Here is a 20,561-nt window from a genome sequence, read left to right on the forward strand (position 1 = left end):
GGTTGTCTTTAAATTTCAGTTTTCATTAGGAAGACAAAGGGTTGTCTTTATTTTTCGGTTTCATTAGGAAGACAAAAGGGTTGTCTTTAATATTTCGGTTTTTAGGAAGACAAAGGGGCTTGTATTGATGTAATTTTCGGCTATATAAGGCCTTGAAAACATTTGGAAAAATCAGATTATGTTGAATGAAAATTTGTGAGTTTTCTTCTTGAGTTCTTGAAGAGACTATTCGAACTTATCAAGGGTATCCTTGTGGCGTTCAATCCGACTTATCAAACGGATTCCCATCCCCGTTTGTGGCGTCTTCCTCATACCAAGGTTCGTGCTTTGCTAAGCATTGGGTCGCGGTTCTTCATTCCATTTCGTGTGCTCTTGGTGGCTGTGCCATATTTGGTGTCGGGTTTCATCACAGTGTTGGTGTGGTTCGTATCAGTTGGTATCAGAGATTAGGATCATCCGGTTTGGCCTATCCTTTACTTTGTGTTTTTCTTTCAATTCGTGTTTCTATATTAGAAAAAAAATAAAAAAAATTCATCATCTACTCGTGTTTTGATTTCTTTGTCCTTGTTTCCTTGTGAAATCTGAAACTATTCTAGAGCTTGTTGTTTTCCTTATTTCAATTGTTTCCTTGTTTGAAATCCGAGCCTAGGTTCATACGGTTTGCCTATCTTTTTTTTTTCTTGTTTTTTCCATTTCGTTTCTTTGTTCAAATATTGCAATTGAATTAGGGTTTCTGAAATTTCCCCTATTTTGTTTTCTTTTCGTTTCTAAAAATCTTGAATTAGGGTTCTTAATTGTGAAAACCGAATTTTCATTGAGTCCTCTTGTTTTGTTGTTAAATCCGAATGTGCTTTTGGGTTTCTCTTGTTCTTATTGTGCAATCCGAATTGGCATTGAGTTTTCTCTTATTCTTATTGTGAAATCTGAAATTGGGATTGAGGTTCTCTTATTCTTATTGTGAAATCCGAAATTGGGATTGAGATTCTCTTATTCTTATTGTGAAATCTGAAATTGGGATTGAGTTTCTCTTGTTCTTATTGTAAAATCTGAGTTGGGCTTGAGTTTCTCTTATTCTTATTGTTAAATCCGAATTTTGCCTTGGGTTTCTCATGTTCTTGTTATGAAATCCGAAATTGGTATTGATAATTCCCTTGTTTCAATTGTGTCCCTGGTTTCAATTGGTTCCTTTATTTGTTGTGGAATCCGAGACTGTTATAGTGCCACAAATTAGTTTGGTTTTGATTTTATTGGTTGAATCACAGATTAGATTTTGGGAATAATCGTTTTCTGTTATTGGGATTGTTCTTGAATCTGTTATAGTACCACAGTTTGCTTGGTTTTCGGATTGGTTCTTTGGTGTTCTTAATTTCAAGGGGATCCGAACTCTAAAAAAAAAAAAAAAAAAAAAGTCTGGAAACCCCTCTTAAAAAATTTTGTTCTATTCTTGTTCCTTATGGTCTAGAGGCCTTTTGACCAAAACCCCACACAAGTGTTCCAAAAATCATCATCTTTTCGTCATTTTCACCAATTTTCGTCGGTGTTCGTTTGGTTTGTTTGGTTGGATTTGCTGCTTGAATACTCCATATTACCGTTGGATTAGTTTTGAAAGAACTTAAAGAAGAATACGAGTGGAAAAAGGCAGAGGTGTGAGCCTATTTGAGGGTAAAAGCCATTGAAATTGAGTGAAACACGAGGGGATTTGAGTGAAAATATTGTTCGAGCGAAACACGTGAGGGAGTGTGGTGAGGTCTTTTCTCCATATTATTCTAACCTTATTTTGCAGATTTCCATCATGGCACAAAATCCAGAGAAAAATGCAAGCAATGATATTCCACCACTTGAAGTTCCGAATATACAAATGCAAGCACTAATTGGGGAGATGGGAAGGATGATGAGGGCGGAGTGTGAGCAGATACATGAGAGGTTGGATAGGGTAGAAGAAGGAACACAACGGAGGCCACGGAGGAATAGGGTGTACCAAAGGGAGGATGAGAATGAAGGGGATTTGGAAGGGTTAGTTTCTGATGAAGAGTTTGATAGGATGTTGGCGGGTAACCATAGGAGGTATGGTCGGGATAGAGAAGCTAGGAACCTGGTAGATGATTATTTAGGAAATATAAAGATGAGAATTCCAGCATTTCAGGGGAAGAGCGATCCTGAGGCATACCTTGAGTGGGAAAAGAAGATGGAGTTAGTTTTTGATTGTCACAACTACTCCGACATGAAGAAGGTAAAACTAGCTGCCATTGAGTTTACTGATTATGCTATTGTTTGGTGGGATCAGTTGTGCATCAACAGGAGGCGGAGTGGAGATCAACCTATTGACACATGGGAGGCAATGAAGAGGGTGATGAGGCGACGGTTTGTACCACCTCATTATTATCGAGATCTATACCTTAAGTTGCAGGGCCTTCGTCAAGGTTCCAAGAGTGTTGATGAGTATTACAAGGAGATGGAGATGGCTATGATTAGAGCCAATGTTGAAGAGGATCGGGAGGCAACCATGGCAAGGTTTTTGAATGGGTTGAACCGAGAGATTGCTAATCCAATTGAGCTACACCATTATGTGGAATTGGAAGATTTGGTGCATATGGCAATCAAAGTTGAGAGGCAGCTCAAGAGGGGTAGTACAAGTTCAAAGCCAAGACCGAGCCCACACCATTCAAGTGCAACACCTTGGCAGTCGAACTATCCAAAGAAGGAAGAAGACCAACCTACTTCATCCTTTACACCAAAACCAGCCACGACCCCTCAAGGTAAAACAGCCCCTACTTCGTCCCATTCTAGTGAGATAAAATGCTTCAAATGTCAGGGGCGAGGACACATAGCTAGCCAATGTCCAAACAAGCGAGTTATGGTAATTCGGGATAATGGGGAGATAGATTCCGAAGAGGAAGATGATCTTGATGACATGCCACCATTGGATGACGCTTCTATGGGTGGTGAGGAGTTTGGGGCAGAATCTGGTGAGATGCTTGCTCTAGTCACACGACGAGCCTTAAATTTGCAAGCAAAAGAGGAGGAAGAAGAGGTGCAGCGAGAGAACATCTTTCACACTCGTTGTCATGTGAAAGACAAGGTATGCAGTGTTATTATTGATGGTGGTAGTTGCACTAACGTTGCTAGTTCTTCCATGGTTGCCAAGCTGGGGCTCCCAACGCTTAGACATCCTTGTCCATACAAGTTGCAGTGGTTGAATGATAGTGGTGAAGTGAGGGTTACAAAACAGGTGCTGGTATCATTTCGAATTGGCAAGTATGAGGATGAGGTATTGTGCGATGTGGTTCCCATGCAAGCTGGACACCTCCTTCTAGGAAGGCCTTGGATGTTTGATCGGCGAGTCCAGCATGATGGCTTCACCAACAAGTACTCATTCACGTTCTGTCAACGAACAATCACTCTAGCTCCATTGACGCCAAAACAAGTATATGAAGACCAAGTGAGGTTGCAAAAATTGAGTGATAAAAAAAAATTGAGTGAGCAAAAGAAGGAGAGTGAAAAGATGAATGAGAATGAGAATGAGAAAAAAGAGAGACAAAGAGAGAAAAGGGTCGAATCAAGTGAGAGAGAGAAGAAAGAGAAGAGTTCGATCAATGAGGGAAAATTAGAGAGAAAACAAAATAATTTTTATGCAAAAAAAAAGTGAGGTGAAGGAGGCTCTTTTAAACACTAACCAACTTGATGCTAACAAAGGTCGTCACAAGCAGGTTTTTGACCCCGGTGATTGGGTATGGTTACACAAGAGAAAAGAGCGATTCCCAGCACAAAGATGTTCCAAATTGCTACCTCGAGGAGATGGTCCGTTTCAAGTGCTAGAAAGGATCAATGACAATGCCTACAGACTCGATTTACCAGGTGAGTATACTGTTAGTGCTACTTTTAATGTTTCTGATTTGAGTCCTTTTGATGCAGGTGACGATTTGAGGTCAAATCTTTCTCAAGAGGGGGGGAATGATGAGGACACCAAGACTAAAAATCCAAGTCAAGTTCCAGTTGATCCAAGTCAAGAGGGGAGGAATGATGAGGACACCAGTTTAGGAGCTTGATCAATATTTAGCTTCCTGTAATGAGTCTTTTTATTTTTAATCACGTTTTTTATTTAGTCTTTGTTTTGTGATAAGTCAAATATTTGACTTGTGTGAGTCCAATAGTCCTTTTGTCTTTAATTTTCGGTTTTTATTAGGAAGACAAAGGGTTGTCTTTAAATTTCAGTTTTCATTAGGAAGACAAAGGGTTGTCTTTATTTTTCGGTTTCATTAGGAAGACAAAAGGGTTGTCTTTAATATTTCGGTTTTTAGGAAGACAAAGGGGCTTGTATTGATGTAATTTTCGGCTATATAAGGCCTTGAAAACATTTGGAAAAATCAAATTATGTTGAATGAAAATTTGTGAGTTTTCTTCTTGAGTTCTTGAAGAGACTATTCGAACTTATCAAGGGTATCCTTGTGGCATTCAATCCGACTTATCAAACGGATTCCCATCCCCGTTTGTGGCGTCTTCCTCATACCAAGGTTCGTGCTTTGCTAAGCATTGGGTCGCGGTTCTTCATTCCATTTCGTGTGCTCTTGGTGGCTGTGCCATATTTGGTGTCGGGTTTCATCACAGTGTTGGTGTGGTTCGTATCAAGTTCTTCTTTAAACCCTCGGCCGTGGCGGTCGAGTAGCCGCATATGTACACATCGTCACCTAAGCTCTCTAACTCAAGGATGGTCCAACTTTATTTTGCCTTTACCTGCACCACATAGCACCCGTGAGCCGAAGCTCAACAAGAAAACTTAATATGCTCATGAACAAGTAATAACATGTTACTAAGTCATAATAGGCATGCCTAGCAGTAATAACCCTACTCATGCATGCAAGCAAGTACAAATAAATGTTTGTGGAATCCTGCGCTCTGAGTAGATGACTAATAAGTCTCTTGCTCTGAGGTAGATGACTAATAAGTCTCTCTGAATAGTTGACTAATAAGTCATTCTCTAAATAGATGACTAATAAGTCTATCTCTGTACAGATGACTAATAAGTCTATCTCTGTATGGATGATTGATAAGTCTATCTTGGTTAGATGACTGATAAGTCTATCTCGATTAGATGACTGATAAGTCTATCTCTTAGGTAGATGACTGATAAGTCTCTCTGTATAGATAACTAATAATTCTCTCTGTATAGATGACTAATAAGTCTCTGTATAGATGACTAATAAGTCTCTCTGTATAGATGACTAATAAGTCTCTCCTTATGTAGATGACTGATAATTCTATCTCTATGTAGATGACTGATAAGCCTATCTCTGAGGTCCCATACCCTCCTAGCCATGTGACGTGTAGGTCACCTTAGCCTTTTGGCTCTGGCTTTAAATAACTAGCCTTTAGACTAGACAAGCGCTTTTAGTTTTCATCGAACTTAAGGTTGGTCAAGCATCTCATTTTTATGATGATAATGCTTATGTCGATTAGTCTAATCTCTTCGGCTTGTGTTAAACACGCTAATACCGTTCTTGACTCATAAGACAATACCATACGATCAATGCTCAGTACTACTGCCGAACTTGACTAATAAGTCACAGCTTCACAATTAATACTGACACCATTGCCGATTCTGACTAATAAGTTAGTACCATTCACAAATAAGCAAATTTTCAAGCACTTGATATGCATTCCAGATATACAAATAGAGCACTCAACATGCTACATCAAAAACCATGCATGTCACATACTGGGTGCAGTTTTCTTACCTCTAGTTCGAGCAAGAAATAATAAATGAATGACCCTTGAGAATGATCGATCCTTTGATCCCTTAGCAGTCACCTAGTCATAACCAAATATGGAATCCAATTAATGAAATCAATAATGAAAGGTTCTTGACCTAAATCGCACTCCCAGAACCTCGAATCATACTCAAACGGTTAGTAGATTCAATCCTGATCCTTAGGAATTGAAACCCCGAGCCAAAAACCCTCAAAAGCGCCCAAAAGAGGACCCTGGAAAAACAGGGTAGCGCTATAGCGCTGCCCCCCTAGCGCCATAGCGCTACAGACAGGGATGACTGGCCTTGGATAGCGTTGTAGTGCCCTCCCTTGGGCGATGTAGCGCTAGAACCAAGGTGATTCAGCCCTGGTTTTTCCTCCTTCGATCTCTCCAATTCCAAGCTTCAAAACCTGATTCCAAACTTCAACCAAACTCACAAATGAACCCAAATACCCAACATACAAGTCCTAGGCATCATAACCCAATCAACCTTTGCCAAAAACTTCCATCAATTCTCACTATCCAAATCAAAAATCCCAATCGAAAATCCATGAAAAACAGAGCAAGAACTAGAGTTTCTATGGTTAAAATCTTACCTCAAGCTCAATATGTAACCCTCTTCAATGGTAGAACACAACCCTATACCCTCAAGGCTTGGTTCCCTAGCTTGATTCCTGAAAAGGTGCTTCAAAAATTCAAAGAAAGAAGAAGGAGAAGTGATGATCATGAGGAGGAATAAAGAGGCTCTGTTTTGGTTTTTGTTTTCTACAGCCTTCTATGGTTGATATAATCCCTTGGTCAAATGACCATATTGCCCCTAGGTCATTAAATTCCCTCTTAAGTCTACCAAGGGTAAAATCGTCATTTCCTGACTATCTCGTTAATTATAATTAACGTCCTCCAATTCATGTTATTCCCAATATTTTCTAATGCTAATAAATCATATCCCATTACCTTTTATTCTCGGTAATGTACTAATCATCAAATTACCCCGAGACTCACCCCGAGCCCCGAAATTAACCCCGTTATGACTAAACCGTTAATTTGCATTCAAAGATCATCTCATGCCGAATGTCTCGAACAAATCCACATTATAATGTGGTCTTATTCATAATTCACCAACATGCATGAAAATATACAAATATGCCCTCAACGGGCCAAATTACCAAAATGACCTTATAATGAAAAGTGGACTCATATGCATGCATTTATCATCATATAATAATATAATTCACATAATCATTTATATAATCATTTAATGGAATAATAAATCAATTATGGCCCTCCCGGCCTCCTAATCAAGGTCCTAAACCTTATTAATGATTTTGGGTCATTACACAATCCATCCAAAAACTCATCAAAATATAAAATCCAATCAAAGCTTAAAAACTTTTAAAACTTAGAACTTAAAACTTGGATTACCTCTGATTGAGTCGTTTCCCAACTAAAACCTCCAGCTAATAAGCTTCTAATCTTTCCTAGAATCGCTATGCCTCGATCCTTGCTTGAATTCGAGTCCTAAAACTCGAGTTTCCTTCGAAAATAAGAATAGGTGTCGAAAAGGGAACAAGAGAGAGAGAGAGAATGTTTTGAACATTTTTTTATAACTCTGACAAGTTACTTCAAGCTTAAGCAACCTTAAGCAAATCCTAATGCTCGGGGTCCCAAAAACGCCCCCTGGGGTAAAATAGTCAAAATTCTCATAATTTCCTCTAGATCTCTCTAACTCCCAATTTATCATCAAATTTGTATTCCCATTACCCAATATCCCGGTAATGTGCTAAATACCCCTTAACTCACCCCGAGTCAAGTATGGATCTCGTTGTGACTTTCCCACTGGCTTGCCTCCTAGGATCGTCTCGTGCTGCGTAACCCACGCATAACCAAATAATAATGAAGTACCACACACATACCACATATAATCCAAATATACCCATAACGGGCCAAATTATGAAAATTACCCAATTAAACTGAAATGGGCCCACATGAATATTTAATACACCTAAACATGCATATCAAGTCATATTATAAAATAACTCACATAATCACATAATGATACACATAAATATCATATAATCACATAATTCCAAAAGTTTCCATCCTGGCCCCCTAATCAAGGCCCTAAGCCTTATTAGGAAATTTGGGTCGTTACACCCACTCTCCACCTAACTCCCTTCCTAATGAACGACTGAGTTTCCCATACACTCTGCCACACAAAACTAGGGTTGGCCCCCAATATAGTACTAAGAAACGTCCATGTGGGGAAGTATCTCGCTTTGAACACCTTCCCAACTAGCAAATCATGTCTAGTCATAAGCCTCCAAGCTTGTTTACCCAGCATCGCCAAGTTGAAATCTCGCAAATGTCTAAATCCCATGCCTCCCTTTGTTTTATGACTACTCAATCTATCCAAACTCATCCAGCTTATCTCTATTTTATTATCAAAAGATGATTTCTGCCAAAATTTGTTCATTATCCTTTCCATGTCTCTACACAGCTTTAGTAAGGATTGAGCAACAATTTTAATCAAAATCTTCTTTCCCGCCCTAGATAGCAACTTACCATCCCAACCAAGCACCCTCTTTCGCATCCTCTCCTTCATAAAACCCAAAATAACTGATTTTTTCTACCAAAAGTATTGGGCAACCCCCAATATGAACTATATGCTCTTGCCTCTTGCATACCCAAAAAAGAACACACCTAAACTCGAGTATAAGAACAAGTATTAGTGCCAAAAGAACACTAAAGACTTGTCAAAATTAACCTTTTACCCTGACGCTCTCTCAAAACATGAAGAAGATTTACCACATGTTGAGTTGTCCCCATATTCGCCTAGCAATACATGTAGCTATCATCTGCAAATAGCATGTGAGAGATAACAAGGGCTCCTCTAACCACACAACAACCCCTAAGCCACCCTTTATGCTCATAAGAGCGAATCAGCAAAGAAAAGCCCTCAGCACACATAATGAAAAGATAAGGGGACAGCAGATCCCCCTGCTTAATTCTTCTTGTTGGGACAATTGGCCCCATCTCTATCCCTACAGTAACCATGCATCTAACAGACATCACATAAATCATCACCAAATCCACCTATCTTCTATCAAAACCAATCTTTCCATCACTGCTTGAAGATATCCCCACTATACTATAATGCTCCACGTTACTATGGTTGCTTCCTAGGATGAAGATTGGCCCTACAAACCAACACAAGTCTTTCCAACGTGCTTTGTCCTCACTCGCACACTTCTTGGGAAAACTTCCCAAGAGGTCACCCATCATAAGACTACTCCAGGTTAAGCACGCTTAACTTTGGAGTTCTCAAGTGATGGGCTACCAAAAAGAAGATGCATCTTGTTGGCATAGGTAGTACCCATCACTCCATTTAAGCCTTATTCAATTGTGTAGTCTCATACCTACACAGTCTTAGAATAATCACACTTGACCTTCCCCAAGCGATGTGGGATTGCACAGCTTTTACCCAGTTTTTCCCCCAGCGGATCACGGGATTCTGACTATCACAATCACCCCCCCCCCCCCCACCTTAAGGGTCCAACGTCCCCATCGGCCACACTTCTGGTTGGGTCAAGGCTCTGATACCAAGTTGTAACGCCATGCTAATTAGGGTATGTTACCATATGTGTTTAAAATTAGTGCTAGACTCGCTAAACGGGTCAATTGGACTAAAACATGTGATTCATCCACTAAGGGTTTAGGTATTAAAATTTTTGGTCAAGACATAAACATTTCCATTAATCAAAACTTTAGTCTTTACATGGGATCCCAAAATACAAGTTTGAAAGCTGGTTACAACCCAGAGATTACAAAACAAGCCGGCCTAAGCAGAAAACAGGGTCCAATCCTAGCTCCCATGTGATATCTTGACTGTGGTGGTCGAGTGGACTGCATATGTACACATCACCGCTATCGCTCTCTAACTCATGGTTGGCCAAGCTTCTCCTTACCTTTACCTGCACCACAAAGCACCCGTGAGCCAAAAGACTCAGCAAGAAAACATATTCAAACAATCCACAGAATATAACAACATGCTTAACAGTAATAACTGGAACCAAGCATACATACTATAAAATTAAGTGACCATAGGGTCACACAAGTGCATGTTGCACTCCCATTTATTCATATGGAATCTGAGCCAGTCAAGTGCATGAAGCACTCCCGGGGTAGCCTAGCCATAACGGCCTGTGTTCAACGAGCATAATGCCGATCATGGTTTATAAGCTGAGCCTTACAGATCCTCAACTTATAAGATGAGCCCCATTTTAACTAGATATACACTTGACTAGTAGGTTCAAGCTTTAATCAGATATAAGGAACAGATTCTCGCGTGTATGCTTTCCTATTTGTGGTTCACTTAATTATCTTTCCTTTGATTCCTTCCGAAATAGTAATCTCAAACATAAAACTAGCCATCTGGTCCACCAGAAACTCTACACTAGTTCTGGTTAGATCCTTTAACCAACATGTTGCATAAGCAATCCTTTTCCCTGCCATTGAGGTGTCATAACCACCTACTAACTATTCCAATCTGTAGGAAGACTCAGAACTCTTTCCCAAGGTACATGTAATATCCTGCCCATCCAAGGAAACTCTTGCCTACCGAGGCATTCATTGACCTTGGTAAATCTCCGCAAGAAATACATCACAATACCATCGTCCAAGATGATCAAAAATCCCATTCAAATAATCCTTTGAATGCTCTGCCCATCTAATTCATCAAGACAACTCAACATTAATTACCCTCTCAAACATAACTCAGCATTCACAGTGCCTTTATCTGATATAATAGTCTTCTGTTCAACCTTCTCCCTGATCTTTAATTAGTACTATCCAGATCTAAGATCCACCTTGGAGAATACCATCTTACTCAATAACTGAACCTTTAATTCTTACAACTTTGCTTCCCTAGACCTGATTTCATTCCCGACACTAATCCAATCACTGTTCTATCTTTTCACATAAAGGAAACCCTGACAAGTCCCCTGGAAGTACATCCAGAAACTCACCGACTAATCTAGTCTGTCCTGATCCCACTAGCACAATCTAAGTGGTATCAACCACACTAGCTAAGAGCTATATGCCTCCCCCTGCAATAAAACTCTAGCTCTCAATACAGATATCATCAGCATACCAAATCTATGCACAGTGCCAACTGCCACAAGGATCTCCACTCTCAAGCCCAAGAGATACTATTATTTCCTTGCCGTTTAGTATTGCCCCACACTTACTTAACCAATCCATATCCCCGATCATACCAAGGCCAGTCATAACCAGCTTCATCAAAAACACTGATGAGTCATTTTCATCATAATCCAACTCATCTCTTAAGTCACCAATACAGTATAACATTCCCATCACAACATAACCATATAATCTGCATAGCATCTCTATGCTTCTCTATATGCAACAAACAAAGAAACAACATGGCACCAAAACCAGTCAGCATAATACAAAATCAGAACTAGAAAGATGACCTGCCACCCTTGAGGAACTAGTCTCAGTCTCTGACTGCATTGGAACGAACACTCGAGCTGGAGTCGAGCTATCCATCCCTTTTTGCTCATCCTTTTTTAGCCTTGGGCAATCCTTCTTGAAATTCCCAACCATATCACATAAGAAACATGCCTTTGCTCGGCATTAACCATATCACATAAGAAACATGCCTTTGCTCGGCATTCTCCCAGATGACGCCTCTTGCACCGAGTGCATTCTATATCAGTCTTCCACTCCTTCTCCTTGCTTGATCCAATACATGGTGGTGTCACTGCCTGAGCTCTGTGCTCTCTGGCACTCTTCTTCTCATTTCTTATGCTCTCAACAGCAAGAGCCTTCCCTACCACCTGAGCGTAGGATGAGATTTCATGCACTGAGGCAACTCTAATGCCCTGAGCTATCCTGGAATTCAATCCCTAGATAAACCTTTCCTTCTGAGCTACATCTGAGGGTACCATGTCAATAGTGAACTTAGCTAACTCATCAAATCTATTAATATACTCGGCTACTGTTGCATTTCCCTAAACGAGATTCAGAAACTCATTCATCTTAGCAATCTTGGTTGCATCACAATAATATCTTACATTGAACAACTGCCTCAATTCTTTCCAATCCATCATAGTTGTGTCTCGAGTCTAGGATACTACTTCCCACCATGCCCGAACATCATCCCGCAATACATATGTAGCACAGATCACCCTATCGTGACCTACCAGCCCTATACTATCGAGAATGGAACTGATCATGCCCATCCATTACTCAGCTTTGAATGGATCTAGGCCTCCCTCAAAAACTGGAGGGAAATACTCCTGGAATCTTCCACAGAGAAATTCCCACCTGCTCTCAACCCTAGGTTGAGCCAAAGCTGGTGCCACTCCTGGTATAACAAAGGAAGAGGTTCTCCCCAACAGATTCTGTTGTTGCTTCAAACACCTAATCTCTTCCTCCTGTCTCTACAATCTTACTTGCACATCTGTAAGCATTTGCGGGAAATTCTGAGGGGCAGATGATGAACCCAACCCCTGGCTAAAACTCCCAGCCTCAGTATAACCACCACCAAGCCTCATTATCTGCCTTGAATACAAACCTGCTGATTAAATCTGCAGTCAATAACTTGACCCATTAATCATGATGAGCATATCAAGAGCTTTCCCCACAGAAACAATCTTACCACACCACCTTCACAAATCACTGCAGTGCTAAAAACATCCCCATGGCATTCACACATCAGTCATAATCCCTGCTCTTCCAACATTCACACCATGCCTCCAACTCCAGCATGTAAATATCAAAATTATATATGTTCATAGAGCAAGTAATCATATGATCACATTCATATATATATATATAAATATATATATATTCACAGAGCATGTAATCATATAGTCAAGAGCCAGGCTCTATCAGAATCTCATTCTCCCTAATACAATGTGCAGGTAAAGCATTTACATTCTATTTAAGCAGTTAAGCACATAACTACAGAAATAGTTACCATTCCCTGAGTGAAGCTATCTTCAGTGACGAGTGTACACGCCCAGCTTGTCTTCAGGAACCCATAAACCTTGGCTCGCTGTGATACCAAATTGTAACGCCCTAAACTCCAAGGACAGTTACGATGGGCATTTTAAACAGTGCTAAACTCGATAATCGAGTCATTTGGCCATAATCATGTAACTAAGTATGATTAGCGATTTAGGGATTAAAAATTTTGGTTAAGATATAACATTTCACTAAAATGTTTACTATATACATTGGGATCCCAAAAATATAATTTAAAGGTCTATTAAAAGAAAATATTTTTATTCAGTCGATCTAAGCGACAAAACAGGGTTTAACCCTAGTTCCTCTTTCAACCCTCGGCCATGGCGGTCGAGCAGCCGCATATGTACACATCGTCACCTAAGCTCTCCAACTCAAGGATGGTCCAGCTTTCTTTTGCCTTTACCTGCACACATAGCATCCGTGAGCCGAAGCCCAGCAAGAAAACTCAATATGCTCATGTACGGTCATATCATGACATCAAATCATATCTTGCATGCCTAGCAAATATAGTTCTATTCAAGCATGCAAATAAATTCAGATAATGCTGGGGAATCTAGGATAATAAATCATGCCCTCCTGATTGGATGACTATCAAGTCAATCCTAATCAGATGAGTGATTTAACACTGGTGGTTCCATTAACCATAATGAGTGGCTAACAAGCAAGTCACCACGGGGCTCAGCACCCACAGCCATTGAAATGATGATCATTATAATCATACAGAGCTTATAGCCCTGAACAGATGAGTGAATATCACTTTGAAGTTTTGTTTAACCATAATGAGTGACTGGCAAGAAAGTCACTGCGGGGCTCAGCACCCATAGCCATGTGACAAAACAGTCACCTGGGCTTTCTGGCAATGGCTCTAATCAGATGAGTGACTGACAAAAAAGTCACTACGGGGCTCGGCACCCACAGCCATGTGACTAAACATTCACCTGGGCTCAGCACCCATAGCCATGTGACTAAACAGTCTCTGGGGCTCTCTGGCCCTGGCTCCAATCAAATGAGTGACTGTTGGGTAAGTCACTCAGGCTCAACACCCATAGCCATGTCACTAAACAATCACTGGGGCTCTCTGGCCCTGGCTCTAAGTGACTAGCCTTTGGATAGACAAGCGCTTTTAGTTTTTCATCGAACTTGAGGTCGGTCCGGCATTAATGCTCATTTGAGTCATGCAATGCAGATGTTGATTAGATCTAATCTTTATTGGCTTGCGTTAAACACGCTAAGTCCGTTCTTGACTTTTTAGTCAATACCAGGTTACCAGTGCTCAGTACTACTGCCGAACTTGACAAGTAGGTCACAGCTTCACAGTTAATACTGACACCATTGCCAATTCTGACTAGTTAGTTAGTGCCACGCACAAGTAAGCAATGCTACCAGGCATATATCATATGTCAAATATTCAAATGTAGGGCATTCAACATGCTTACTTAACAATTGCTATCATAATTATGATCATGCACAAACACAGAGACTCAATGTAATGCCCTGAAATCCCTGATGCGGTTTAATGGCTGGATTAGTAGGCCGGGAGGGCCATAACTGTTTAATTATGCCATTAAATGATTATATGCATGTTTTTGTGAATTATATTATAATATGATGTTAAACACATGCATGTGGGTCCACATTTGATTATTGGGGTGTTTTGATAATTTGGCCCGTTGAGGGCATATTTGTGTATTTTGGTACATATTGTGAGTTATGGATGAGATCCCATTATTATGGAGATATATTTGAGCTATTTGGCATGCAACGGTCTTATATTGTGAATTAGCGGTTTTGTCATAACGGGGTCATTTATTGGGATATTGAGTAATGAGAATGTTTATTTGATGATAAATTGGGAGTTATTAAGATAAGGAGGAAATTCTGGAAGTTTTGACTATAATGTTCCCGGGGGTGTTTTTGGGACCCTGAGCACTAGGTTTTATTTGAGGTTACTTAAGCTTGAAGTAGCTTGTCAGATAGAACCGTACGTTAGAAAACACTTTCTCTCTTCCCATCAGTTCATTTTATCGTTCGAGGCAATTTCGAAGGAATCTCGAGTTCTAGGAGTCGGAATCAAGTGAGGATCGAGGCATAGTGATCCTAGGAAAGATTAGAAGCTTCTTAACCGAAGGATTTAGCAAGAAACAACCCAATCAAAGGTAATCTAAGTTTTAAGTTTTGAGTTTTTAGAGTTTCCAAGCTTAGAATTGGGCTTTGTGAATGTTGAGTTTTTGGTTCGTTTGAGCCTCAGGATTTGATGATTTTGGATCATTGGGAAGTTTGGGAACTTTGATTTTTGGATTTGGAAGTGTTTAGGTATGTTTTTGGAAGGTTTGGGATGAATAAAATTAGGTTCATGGTTGGTTCTGGGTGGGGGGTCGCGCCCTGTTCTTGGGCGCCGCGACCCAAGCTCGAAGAAGCAGCTAGAGGTGTTTTGGGCGTGCTACGCGTCGCGGCCCTGGGTAGTGGGCACCGCAGCCCTTGCTCCTGGTGTGGTTGGGGGCTGTGGCTCAAGGTGCTAGGGTCGCGGCTCAGGCAGGGCTTTGAGGCCGTTTGGGTGTTTTGATCTCGGGAACTTGGTTTTAGGCCTCGGGATTGTTCCTACTACCCGGATTAGTGGGGATTGATGTTCCGGAGGCTAGATCTTGGTTCGGGAACCTTTGTTATTCATTTTATTGATGGTGTCTCATTTTTGGTTATGACTAGGTGACCGTTAAGGAACTTAAAGGTTGACCGTTCTCAAGGGTCGTTCTTTTATTCATTCTCACTCGAATCAGAGGTAAGAAAACTGCAGTCGGTGTATATGTGACATGCATGGTTATTCTTGATGCATGTTGGATTTATAAATGTGACATGCATGGTTATTGTTGAGGCATGTCAAGTGATTAAACGTGATGCATGTGTTGCACGAGAAACATGTGATTAGGGCATGCTATGAGTATTGAATATGAGATTGTTCAGAGCTTGAGCCTCTGTGTTTATGCATGGTCCTAATTATGATAGCAGTTGTTAAGTAAGCATGTTGAATGCCCTATATTATGATATTTGACATATGGTATATGTTTGGTAGCATTGCTTACTTGTGTGTGGCACCAACTGTTCAGGATCGGCACTGGTCGTGTATTACTAACCTGAGAGTCAGAAACGGCATAAGCGTCGAGGACGCAGAGCCAATAAAAGATTAGATCTAATCGATATCAACATTGAATGACTCATGTGGGGTATTAATGCTGGACCAACCCGAAGGTCGAAGAAAATTATAAGCGCTTGTCTAGTCTAAGACTAGTTACTCAGAGCCAGGGCCAAAGGTCTAGGTGACTGTTTTGTCGCATGGCTAAGGGAGCGGAATCCCATGTTAGTGACTTGATAATTAGTCACTCGTTTAAAGGTATTGACCCCCTGTTAGTGACTTGATAATTAGTCACTCGTTTAAAGGTATTGACCCCTTGTTAGTGACTTGATAATTAGTCACTCGTTTAAAGGTACTGACCCCCTGTTAGTGACTTGGTAATTAGTCACTTGTTAAAAGGTACAGACCCCCTGTTAGTGACTTGTTGATCAGTCACTCGTTCATTGTTTGAACTTATTTGCCTACTTGAATAGGGCTGTAATTGCTAGGCATGTGCCTTATGATTTTATGACATGTTATTACTGTTCATGAGCATATTGAGTTTTCTTGCTGGGCTTCGGCTCACGGGTGCTATGTGGTGCAGGTAAAAGCAAAAGAAAGCTGGACCATCCTTGAGTTGGAGAGCTTAGGTGACGATGTGTACATATGCAGCTGCTCGACCACCACGGCCGAGGTTTGAAGGAGAGGAACTAGGGTTTAACCCCGTTTTGCTGCTTGGAACGGCTAATTGTAAATTTTTTTCTTGTAATAGACCTTTAAATTATATTTTTGGGATCCCAATGTATATAATAAACATTCTAATGAAATGTTATATCTTAACCAAAAATTTTAATTCCTAAACCGCTAATCATACTTAGTTACACGATTTTGGCCAAATGGCTCGATTAGATAGTTTAGCACTGTCTACAAGGCACAACGTAACGGTCCCTGGAGTTTAGGGTGTTACAACTTGGTATCAGAGCTTGCCAAGGTTTATGGTTCCTGAAGACAAGGTGGGCATGTACACTCGTCACTGAAGATAGCTTCACTCAGGGAATGGTAACTATTTCTGTACTTATGTGCTTAACTGCTATGTAAATGCTTTACCTACACATTGTATTAGGGAGCATGAGATTCTGATAGAGCCTGGCTCTTGACTATATGATTATATGCTCCGTGAATATATATATATATATATATATATATGAATGTGATCATATGATTACCTGCTCCATGAATATATGATTGTGATAATTGCATGCTGGAGTTGGAGGCATGGTGTGAATGTTGGAAGAGCAGAGATTATGATTAATGTATGTATGCCATGGGCATGTTTATAGCACTGCAAGTGACTTGTGAATGTGGTGTGGTAAGATTGTTCCCGTGGGGAAAGCTCTTGATATGCTCATCATGTTCAATGGGTCAAGTTATTGACTGCAGATTCAATTACTAGGTTTATAGTCAAGGCAAATAATGAGGCCTGGTGGTGGTTATACAGAGGCTGGGAGTTACAGCCAGGGTATTAGTTCTTCATCTGCTCCTATGAATTTTCAATAGATGTTTATAGATTTGCAATCAAGATTGCAGAGGCATGAGGAAGAGATCATGTGTCTGAAGCAACAGTGGAATCTGTTGGGGAACACCTCTTCCTTAGTTATGCCAGGAGTGGCACCAGCTTTGGCTCAGCCTAGGGTTGAGAATAAATAGGAATTTCTCTGTGGAAGATTCCAGGAATATTACCTTCCAGTCTTCGAGGGAGGCCTAGATCTATTCACAGCTAAGCAATGGATGGGCATGATCAGTTCCATTCTTGACAGTATGGGGCTGGTAGGTCACGATAGGGTGATCTGTGCTACATGTGTACTGCGAGATGATGCCCGGACGTGGTGGGAAGTAGTATCCCAGACACGAGACACAGCTGTGATGGACTGGAAAGAATTTAGGCAGCTGTTTAATGAGAAGTATTATTGTGACGTAGCCAAGACTGCTAAGATGAATGAGTTTTTGAATCTCGTTCAGGGAAATGCAACAGTGACCGAGTATGTTAAAAGATTTGATGGGTTGGCCAAGTTTGATTTTGACATGGTACCCACAGATCTAGCTCGGAAGGAAAGGTTTATTCAGGGGTTGAATCCCAGAATAGTTCAGGGCATTAGAGTTGCCCCAGTGCATGAAGTCTCTACCTATGCTCAGGCGGTAGGGAAGGCTCTTGCTGTTGAGAGTGCAGGGCATCAGATTGGGTAGAAGAGTGTCAGAGAGCACGGAGCTCAGATAGTGGTACCTCCAATCATTGGAGCAAGTATGAAGGAAAGCCAGAAGACATATCCAGTATGCGCTCGGTGTAAAAGGCATCATCTAGGAGAATGCCGAGCAAGGGCATGTTTCTCATGTAAAATGTTTGGACATCGTAAGAAGGATTGCCCAATGCGAAGGAAGGATGAGCAAAAGGGGATGGACAGCTCAACCCCAGCTCGAGTGTTCATTCCGATGCAGTCGGAATTTGAGACTAAGACTAGTTCCTCAGGGGTGGCGGGTCAGTTTTCTAGTTCTGATTTTTGAGTTATGCTGATTGGTTTTGGTGCCATGCTGTTTCCTTGTTTGTTGCATATAGAGAAGCATAAAGATGATATGCGGATCACATGGTTAAGTTGTGATGAGGAAGTGATGCTATATCGGTGATTTAAGAGATGAGTTGGGTTATAATAAAAAGGACTCATCAGTGGTTTTGATGAAGCTGGTTATGACTGGCTTTGGTATGATCGGGGATATGGACTGGTTAAGTAAGTGTGGGGCAATTTTAAACGGCAAGGAAATAATAGTATCTCTTGGGCTTGAGAGTGGAGATCCTTGTGGCAGTTGGCACTGTGCATAGATTTGGTATGCTGATGATATCTGTATTGAGAGCTAGAGTTTTATTGCAGGGGGAGGCATAGAATTCTTAGCTAGTGTGGTGGATACCACTTAGATTGTGCTAGCGGGATCAGAACTGACTGGAATAGTCTGTGAGTTTCTGGATGTGCTTCCAGGGGATCTTCCAGGGTTTCCTTTATGTGAAAAGAATAGGATGGTAAATGGATAGGTGCCAGAAATGGAAACAGGTTTTAGGGCACTGTTTTGAAGGGTTCAGCAAAGTTGTAAGACCCAAGGGATTCAGTTATTGAGTAAGATGGAATTCTCCAAGGTGGATCTTGGATCTGGTTATTACCAGCTAGAGATCAAGGAGAAGGATATGTAGAAGACTGTTTTATATCAGGTAAGGGCACTGGGAGTGCTGAGTATGTCTTGAGAATTTGTTTAATGCTAAGTGTTTATGAATCAAATGGACAGGGCATTCAAAGGTTTATTTGAATAGGATTTGTGATCGTCTTGGACGATGGTATTGTGGTGTTTTCTCTGCGGAGATTTGCCAAGGTCAAGAATTGCCTCGGTAGGCAAGAGTTTCTTGGATGGGCAGGGTATTACAGGTGCCTTAGGAAATAGTTCTAAGTCTTCTTGCATATCAGAATTAGTTAGTAGGTGGTTATGGCACCTCAGTAGCAGGAGAAGTGAATGCCTATGCAACATGTTGGTTAAAGGATCTAACCAGAACTAGAGTAGAGTTCTGGTGGGCCAGGTGGTCAGTTTATGTTTGAGATTACTATCTCAAAGAGTATCAAAAAGGAAAGATTTTTAAGTGAACCAAAGATATGAGTAATGGGAATGTTTATTTGATGATAAATTGAGAGTTATTGAGACCAGGAGGAAATTCTGGAAGTTTTGACTATAATGTTCCCGGGGGTGTTTTTGGGACCCCGAGCACTAGGTTTTATTTGAGGTTACTTAAGCTTGAAGTAGCTTATCAGATAGAACTGTACGTTAGAAAACACTTTCTCTCTTCCTGTGAGTTCCTTTTATCTTTCGAGGCAATTTCGAAGGAATCTCGAGTTCTAGGAGTCAGAATCAAGTGAGGATTGAGGCATAGCGATCCTAGGAAAGATTAGAAGCTTCTTGACCGAAGGATTTAGCGAGAAACAACCCAATCAAAGGTAATCTAAGTTTTAAGTTTTGAGATTTTAGAGTTTCTAAGCTTAGAATTGGGTTTTGTGAATCGTTGAGTTTTTGGTTCGTTTGAGCCTCGGGATTTGATGATTTTGGATCATTGGGAAGTTTGGGAACTTTGATTTTTGGATTTGGAAGTGTTTAGGTATGTTTTTGGAAGGTTTGGGATGAAGAAAATCGGGTTCATGGATGGTTCTGGGTGGGGGGCTGCGGCCCTGTTCTTGGGCGCCATGGCCCAAGCTCGAAGAAGCATCTGGAGGTGTTTTGGGCGTGCTGGGCACCGCGGCCCTTGCTCCTAGTGTGGCTGGGGGCCGTGGCTCAAGGTGCTAGGGCCGCAGCCCGCCCCCCTGATAGAGCCTACCTCCTCCATCAGCAAGCTTGGGCCGCGGTGCCCTAGAACAGGGCCGCGGCCCAACCTTGAACCAGACATTTTTCCTCATTTCTCCTTTTTAAAACCTTCCAAAAACCTATCCAAACATCTCAAAACTCAAAGTTCTCAAACATCCCTATGATCCAAAACCAACAAAACCCAAGCTGCAATTCAATCAAAAACTCATCAAAACACAAAGTCCAATTCAAGCTTAAAAACTTTAAAAACTTAGAACTTAAAACTTGAATT

The sequence above is a fragment of the Humulus lupulus genome, chromosome 4, assembly GCF_963169125.1.
Source record: "Humulus lupulus chromosome 4, drHumLupu1.1, whole genome shotgun sequence".
Taxonomy (NCBI): Eukaryota; Viridiplantae; Streptophyta; class Magnoliopsida; order Rosales; family Cannabaceae; genus Humulus; species Humulus lupulus.